At 32.1% G+C, this 9,737-nt stretch overlaps 1 long non-coding RNA gene across 1 annotated transcript; it reads left to right on the top strand.

Annotated features, from left to right (window-relative positions):
* Window positions 1-4,504: 4,504 nt before the first annotated feature.
* LOC109585023 (uncharacterized) lies at window positions 4,505-4,984 on the top strand. Its single transcript, XR_002186275.1, has 2 exons — window positions 4,505-4,835; window positions 4,882-4,984. It is a non-coding gene; the product is annotated as an uncharacterized LOC109585023 (long non-coding RNA).
* The last annotated feature ends 4,753 nt before the right edge of the window (window positions 4,985-9,737 follow it).

Here is a 9,737-nt window from a genome sequence, read left to right on the forward strand (position 1 = left end):
TTTCTCTCATATACTAAACTAGTACGTACTATTGTTATTGTACTACACAAGCGTGAGGTAACTCTTCACTGTACAAATGAGTCAGTAAGATCAGTTAGTTTATGGTATGAGGATCCCAATGTTGAATATGCTAAAGGGAAGCATGCTGGACTATTTGGATTTGCCCTATTGGTGTCTGTTTTCTTTATCATACCATACACACTGTTCCTTTTATGTCATCCAGTATTTGAGAAGCATCTGTCACATTTTAAAATGTTTAAAAGCTGGAGTCGCTTCAAGCCTATTATTGATGCTTATAGTGGTCCAATGAAAGATGAGTACCGGTTCTGGCCTGGTCTACTGCTAGTGACTAGGATACCATTACTTTTAATTGTCACCTTTTTGCAGAATGAATCACATGTCTTGTTATTGGCAGTAGCAGCTATTATCCTTTCCATTAGTTTTATTTTATGTGGTGTGTACAGAAAGAAATTAAACAATATCATTGAATTTTGGTTTCTTTTGAACTTGTGCATTATGGTTTCTTTATCTATAGCCTTTACTGATGACAGTAAAGTATTGATCTGGTATAATACTTGTTTATCTGTTTTTATTTTTAGTTTTATTTTGATTGTTGTTTATCATCTTTACCTGCAGTTATCACCTATGAAATGTTATGATGCTCTAACTAAGAAGTTATTCAAGAAACAAGATGAAGATGATGATAATCAAGATGTTACTGAATCAAATAAAACTGTTGATCAACAAATGAGAGAAATTGTACCAACCTCTACTGATGTTAGACTCAGTGATAGTCGTGAATCAGTAGTTGATTTGTTTAACTTTTAATCATGATCTTTGGCAATTTTAGCTGCCACTTTTATTATTATTATTATTATTAGCTACTTAAAAATTTATTTTTAAATTCAGTGACTATTAATGTGCTTTTCATTGCTATTATGATGTTTAGATCTAGTTAATAATCCTATGTGCTATGAATAATTATTGGTATCTATTGCTATTTTTATCGCTTGATATTTTTTTGTTTCAAACCATGTCAATAATATGTATTTGTTGGTCAGTTATTTTGTGAGTTTAATTTGTTATTATACAAGAATCAATGTACATATATACACTGAACATACACATGTGCACAAGTGCAGTGCAGGTACATGAATATGTACATCTCTTTCTATGATTTGAGCAGTACATAAGACAAAATACCTGAAATGAAAAGTTTTTGTTGTATATACCCCTATAACTGGTTGCAAAATAGTATTGTAGAAATAAGAACCTTGCTACACTGAGGTCAGTAGTCATCACATTTTTATATTTTATAAAAAAATAAAAGAAAGAACAATAAGGAAGTAGGGAATCACAAAGTTAACTTAATAGTAATTAATCACAAGTTAAGTAAAGTGAAGTTTTAATGATTAATCAAAAGTATATGGAACTTTAGACTGAAATTTGAGGGAATTCTTATGAATTTTTAAATTGCTCAAATATTACCAAAGTTCATCAAAAATTAAAAGGAGAAAATTTCTCCTTTTATAATTTATTTATTTTCCTTTTGCATATTTCCTGCTCTTGCTTATGCCATAATCCAGTCTCAATTAATTTTGTCCATCACCCATGATAATTATGCCCCTTCAAAGGGGCGGGGCACTAGACTATAATTGGACTTGGAGAGTTTCTCTTATCAAGCCTATTAGCCTATCACACACTTTTCTACAAATATAGCCAGCAACATAGTGCAATGAGTTTTTCTAAGATTGGCAAAAAAGGAGAAACATAGTCTCAGATTTTATTTGTTCTTGTACATCAAAACTCATTGCGCTACGTTGCTCGCTAGTCGCTATGGAAACCAAATAAATAATAATAATAAGACGCGGCGGACTCGTGGAGTGTATTTTGATTTTTGTATCAGACAATCCGATAGAGATCATGCTACTGCAGTCCTTTTTGTATTTTTCACTATATTTGGTACTTCTTTCTTCGTTTTGTACTGAGGCAGGTATGTTATAATCTTTTATATAAATACCTTCCTTTGGTATAAAGCCTTGCCAGCTACAATAACATTTTTTATGTCTCGGATCATAGTGAGCACCTTACTGGAAAACTTCTAGGGTAAACCAATTTGTAGGTGTACCACAGATCTAGTACATGTATGCCGTCTGTCATGGTAGTCTGAAACTTCAATACAGAGTAAAGCATAGATAATAGATCCGGCTGTTTAGTCACTAGTAAGGCTTCACTAGTAGCTGTTGATAGCACCTATGACAGGTGCATGTCTAGTAATTCTATTCTGTCCAGTTCCCCAACTTTCAATCATTCCTATCCCTTTTTCCAACAACTCAACAAACTGCTTGCGTTTATTAATTTACATTTTCTCTTTAAAATTTGAACTCTCACTCTAATTGCATGACGATCTTTTACCCTAATTCTTCATATTCACAGAATATGTCACTCAACCAGTATCAGTGAATACAAGTCTCAATTCAACTGTCACCTTTACTTGTGAAGCAATTAGGGTCTCTTTGATATTCTTTATTGTTTGGGAAATACCAGCATCTGAAAATACCACTTTTAACAGAGGGTTTAGTGAGTTAAATCAAGTAACTATTAATGGAACTATAAGAAGAAGACAGCTATCAGTTCATGCAAGAGAAGTTAATAATAATACTTATGTGTACTGTGTTGCTTATCCTGGTGACATTAGAAGTGACAATGTTACACTAACAATACAAGGTATAGTAAAGTATCAGTTTAATTGTATATATCATTAGTCCCTTCTTTAGGTCTATTGGATAGTGTTGGTGATCTGGATTATACCTTTATTAATGGGTCCAGTGTATTATTAACATGGACAGCTCCTTATACTCTGGATAATGTACCTATCACTGGATACTATATAGTCAATGGATTAGTGAACATTACTACTACTAACAAGAGTATTATATTATCAGCTACTAATCCTGATCCTTGTATATTAAATAATGTATCAGTTTCTCCTATTAATGATGTTGGAATAGGATCATCTAATAATATCAGTTTTTATTATGAAACAGGTTAGTCCTACTATGGCTTCATGTATATGTTCACAGTGTACCTTTCAGTTCCTCTCATTACTCCTCCTGTATCAGTGGTACCAGTAATTGATGGACGACTAATATCATTGAATATCAGTATTAATGTAAGTTAGTTTTGGTTGCTTTGTCTTGGCTAGTCTAGTATGCTTTATTGGACTGTTGTTCATGTTACTGCTTGTGTTTCAATCAGTGCGTTTCAGTGCAGTTGCAATTTCTATATCATGTATTGTAAAGTTAACAATAATCTCTTTCCTTCTACCATTATAGGTCAGTGGGCTATGCAATGGGGAATATCCTAATAGCATAACTGTTATCATACTGAATATTGATAATGAAATACAAGATAATAACAGTATATCAACACAAGTTAATGATCAGCTGATGATAACTGGAGTAATAACTGTACCTAATAATTTAAATACATTTATTGTTAATGTATCATTGAGTAATAATGGAGGCGAATTCCTACCTACTTCTTCTGTTGGATTTAATGGTAAAAAACTGTTACATTGTATATCCTTTTTAGTTTTTCAATTGTTAATAGGTATAGTTGGCCCAGTCACTAACATTGACTCTTCAATTGACAACTGTTCTACTATTGATATAACATGGACTGCTCCTACAGTTGATGATAGAGTACCTATACTGTATTATAATCTCAGTATATATGACGACATAACTGATCAGTTCTTGAGGAGTGTATCAGTATATGATACAAAATATCAGTTTTCTGATGAGGATCTATTTCGACATCGTTATACATTTGTTATAACTGGAGTTAATGCATTAGGAGAAAGAATATATAATAATGATACATTCTCATATCAAAGAGGTACATTAATGAACAATGATTACTGAATAAATCATGTTTATTTAGTACCAAGAACAGTTACAGAAGCTGGTTTAGATATAATAGCATTTAATGAGACTAGTGCTAATGCTTCTTTTAATATACCAGTAATAATAATTATTATTTTATGAATAATAATTATAATATTTATTTAATAGGTTACATTGGAGTGTACTGGAGAGTCTCCTGAGAATGTTATAATTACTATAAAGTGTAATGGAACTGGTTTTGTGCATCATATATATCTAGTGGAGAAAGCTAAACAACCAATCAATATAACAGTATCAGTACTAGTACCACTAAATCAACAGTGTACCATCACTATTGTGTTTAATAATAGTGTTGGTAGTAGTGAACCATTCATACCAACATTTAGTAAGTAAAAAGATTATGTATCATTGTGTATGTAATTACTAGAATATTACTAATAATATTGCCATTATATTAGCTCCTACCACATACTACTAGAGTTACATGTATTATAAAAACAACAAATGTTTAAACAAATGTCAAGCCAAGGAAAGAATTTGCCAAGTTAACTTTTTAACATGAATCATAATATTGCTATTGAAAGTTCAACGAATTTTATGGGCAATTTGTGTCTTTATTTTTTACTATCTTCTAAACAAATCAATAGAGCACCTCAGCATCATTTTAATTGAGACTTAGAATCCCAGTTGTTTAATTTTGAAAAGCTTTCAAGTTATAAATGCAAAAATTGTCAAAAAGGTGTATAATATTTATATTTTCTAACTTTTAAGATGCAATCTAATTGGATTAAAACTGTGTACATATTTTATAGTAGAAAATAATGAATACTTTGTATAATTATTCTAACTTTACCTATTATTCCTTCTCATTAGTTGCTACTACTACATCAACTACTGCTACAATTGGAACTGAAACTCCATCAACAAGTATAACACATACCCACACTAAAGTGTTGTATATTTTTGAGAATAGATGGAAGCATTAATGATAACATTGTGGCTGGTACAGTCAGTGGTACTGTACTATTGATATTGATCATAATAACGATATGTGTTGTGATCGCTTTTAATAAAAAGCAAAAGAAAGCAATTGCACTATGTCTTCACATAATGTTGAGGTAAATGTTACTTGTGACAGTTGTAATAGCATTATTGTAGTAATTGTAGTGATGTTATGATAAAAAATTATAGTATCACCATATATCTGTAACTAGAACAGTACTTCTATTTGAGGGTGGTTCTCCTATGCATTATATTTCCTTAATAAATATAGGCTATGGCCCTCAGGCTTCTAATTGAGAGACAGGCCTTATATGGTATAAAGTTGCTTGTTCTGCTTGCATTGATTCCCTTGCATTGATGACCACACAAGAAATTGAAGAAACAAATTGTTGAGGAGAGTATAAAGAGGACATCATGATAATTAACTCATTTTTCTCTTCAAGGAAAAATAGATCATAATTTGAGATTAAGTAAAGTGACATGAATACCATCAACTATTAAAAGAATGACTTTCTAGTTGTATTGTATTAATCAATCATCACAACTATGCATCAGATTTTGAATATGTAGCCTATATACATGTTAATCATCACTCACAGCCTGCAAATATACACTATAGTCAGTCCGTACAGACAGTAGATCTATAGATCTAATATGTACTGTATATAATACATTTATAATATAATAGTTCTAGCTATTGTCTACTAGTCTGGGCCTGCCCCTTCACCGAAAAGGCTCAACCAGACTAGCTCAATATATCTACATGTATGTACATGTATAGACGCCCAGTATAGTATTATGGCATTAAGCAAATTTAGAGACTTACTGACAAGAACTGCATAAACATTATGCCAAATCCTGTGGAAAACCCTGGATTTAGTAATTTAAAAGCAAAATAGTCCTATTATTTTGTTGAACAAATTTAACATTAAAAATGAAGTTATAGTATATACATGTAGATTACATGATGTCAGCATTCATAAAAGTGTGCACACTGTACATGTATGTGTGCTGTGTACATAGATATAGAGTTTATTTACAGTGTAATGTGTGTATGTTCTATCTGATACACACAGCACTAACTACCTTATTATAACTTATTATCATTAGCACCATTTGCTGTTGTTATTATTGTTATTATTATTGCTGTTACTTCTTGGTATTCATTATTGCTTGATCTTTATTTTAATTTTTTGATTTCGCCAACTTTTGCATAGTACACAAGCTTTTCTGATTCCTTCGAACAGAAAGGAAAATTACTTATTATTATTATTGGATTGGTGATGTGAGTATACATATCTAGTGTATGTGTACTGTGGCTGTACATGAGGCATTTAATATATTTTATTAATGTACACTGTACAGTGCATATGTGTGTGTCCTAGCTGTTACATTATAGTCTATGGTACTATTGTATAAAAGATTTGAGTCACCTCTTTTTGCTTAAGGAGAAGTCTCTGTAGTCGAACTATGTGCCAATCTTTACCACACAATTCTATCATCATTTAATACTCACTTTAAGAAATTGTAGATTTTAGCTGACAGGTAAACCACGATTGCTATCAACACACTCATTTCAAGGAATTGACTAATTGGTTTAGTAGTTGGTGAATACTGTAGATCAAAGCACACACCTAGAGTGTATAGACATGATGTCAGTATGAATAAAAGTGAGTGTATTCTGGTGTAGACCCTCTTTGTGGCTGCATGTGTATATCCCTGCTATAATATGTGGAGGGAACTATTTATAATTGTGTTTATGTACATCAAAAGGAAATTCTTAGTAAGTCACTATACTGGTAGTAATTAAAGCACCAATAATTAGTGGAAATACAATTACAGCTGATACTATTTTGTGGGGAGATTACTACAGATAATAGCAAGTTGTATTGTACATGTAGCACTAGTACTGGTCCATAAATGAACAAATTTTTATCCTGTAATAGGTAGTATGTACATAAAGTCATAAACACAGATTTGTGCTACAAGTAAAATAAAACTATGAAAACATTTTGATGCATATAAAATTGCATGCACAACCATGTCTTGTATATATCACTAAAATCTAAAGCCATGGACATGAAAGACTTACAATAATAGTACAACACTATTGGTATTACACTAGTGATATGTATCTGTATTATAAAATAACATATAATCTTTAAAATGGGCGGAACTGGCAATTGCATGGCAATTTGCAAGCAAAGTTACCAATATTAACACTGCCAATTATTAATGCACATGCTCAGTAACGCATGTATCAAAAACTGCTGATAAAAGTTTTATATTAAAATTGCCAAAATAAAGCTCCACCAGAATAAAGCACTGTACAGTAGATACTGCATATACTGATAGTGACTTAGTGCCTGAATCACAACAAGTGTTTTATTTGCTCACTTATAAACCACACTATACATAAATACCCATCATAGTACAGTATAGTACATCATAGTATCATAGACTAATAAGTTATCACTGTTTTTTGAATGTAGAGTCATATTATTATGTCTGTGATTGTACACATAATGGCTTACCATGCAAGAATGGCTGGCCAAGCAGTTCTTAGTACACATCAATTATCACAACTATGTATCAAATTTCCATATTTGGAGAACAAGTAGCCTATATAAGTCATCACTCACAGCCTGCAAGTATACACTAGTCAGTCAGTACAGACAGTAGCTATGTCTCTCCTGTTAGTGGTTGTTCTCTTATTCTTCAGTAGCTCCTGCAGTGTCTCCTCTGGTCAGTATTATGTGTCTGATGACTGCAGTTCAGTTACTCAGTCACCTTGTAATCCTTTATCAGTGTATGCTGGGAATATGTCTCAATACAATAACACCATCTTCTACTTCATTGGAACTAGTGTCATTAGCTTTAATGTCACAATGAACTCAGTACAGAATATAACTCTACATGGACTGGACCAGTCTCCTACTATTAACTGCATAAATGATGCGTTTATAAAAATCACTACCAGCAGTCATGTCAGTTTCAGTAACTTATCATTCCATTGCCTCATAGATTTTAGATATTCAAGTAATATCACAATTGCTGGTTCTATTTTTGAAAACCTGTTGAGATACCAGCACAAACTCCTCAATGTTTTTGATAGTAAGATAACATCTTCAGTTTTTGATAATTTAGAGCTAGGTATTTCCTATTCTCCACCTCCAGTGTGTTACAATGAATTACACCATTACTCATTAACACTGACTAATGTTACAGTGACTAATGGCACCTTAGGGCTTGATATGTTTCATGATACCTCATATAATATATCAGTTATTATTGATAATTTCAAAATCATGAGTTCATCACATGATAATGTTCGTTTTTATTTCACTGAATCTCTTTTTTCTCTGTATACTACTAATTCATCATATAATTCAGGTGCATTTTTTTTTGCTAGATATTCTAGCCCCCAATCTTATTGTGGTATTAAAAGTGTTGAATCACAATCGACTATTTTAATTGAAGGCTGCCATTACAGCAATATTATGGTTTATAATGCACAATTTGAAGGAGATTATAAATTAAGTAATCGTATTGCTATTACTGTTAAGTCATGTTCAATACGAAACAATGATGAGTTTGGTTTATACATATTTGGAGGATTATCAACATTAGCTCATATCAGTGTTATAGATACTGAACTTGTTGGAAACTGGAATAATGGGATATTTGAATGTCTTTCTATCATTCTTAATAACATTACTGTTACAAATAGTCTATCAACTGGACTGGTGATTATATCCTCTGTAGTAACTGTAGAAAATAGATTAGTATTTAAGAATAATACTGGAGTAGTTGGAGGAGGAATGGCAATGGAAGGTTCATCTATTGTGGCCCTATCACCATCAGCTAACTTGGAGTTTATTGATAATCATGCAACTTATAAAGGGGGAGGAATTTATATTGATAAGAGCAGTAAATTTCAATTTAAACAAGGCTCCAGCTCCATTCCTCTTACATTAAAAGGTAACACTGCTGGAGTAGCTGGAAATGATATATATGGGTTGATAGCCTCATTCAGTTACTTTAATTTGACAAATCCTACTATTAGCTCCAGTCATCCAGTTATGGCCTTTCTTTGTGATCCTGAAAGCAATGGAACAATACCAAATGATACTGAGAGTAATGTAACAACATTAAACTGCACACTGAATCATGATGAATATGAGCAACAAATATTTCCAGGTCAAGTACTGAAATATAATGTTGCTTTGTTTCTATTCAATTACAGTTTAGATAATGGTACATTCATTCCTATAAATGAAGTGATAAAAATAGAAATTGATGAAGTACCAGTGGAGCAAGTATACATCAATGGTAGTTGTTACTTGATTGAATACACACCATACAAGCTCACATACACAAGACATGAAATAGTATTCACAACAAATCATCACAAAATTCGGTCAAGTTTCATCTTTAATGAGTGTCCTATTGGTTTCAGTGTAAACAGTTCAGGTGTTTGTGATTGCAGTGTTTCAAGGGAGAATGTGACATGTGATATAAATACCTTAAACATTGCACACAATGGTCTACTGTGGATTGGAACATATGATACCAGTACACCTTTCAATGCTAATGCAACCAATCCTAATGCATGCATTATCAATGAGGACTGTCTCCTCTATTGTTCTCCTAATCCTGTTACCTTTCAGTTGAATCACACTGATATTCAATGTGTGGATAATAGAGGACAGAGAATGTGTGGATTATGTAGAGAGGGATACAGTCTACTAATGGGATCAAACAAGTGTGGACATTGTCATAATAATTACATGATGATAGGTTGGATTGCTCTGTTTGCAGTGATGG

The sequence above is a fragment of the Amphimedon queenslandica genome, unplaced genomic scaffold (assembly GCF_000090795.2).
Source record: "Amphimedon queenslandica unplaced genomic scaffold, v1.1 AMPQUscaffold_13134, whole genome shotgun sequence".
Classification (NCBI taxonomy): Eukaryota; Metazoa; Porifera; class Demospongiae; order Haplosclerida; family Niphatidae; genus Amphimedon; species Amphimedon queenslandica.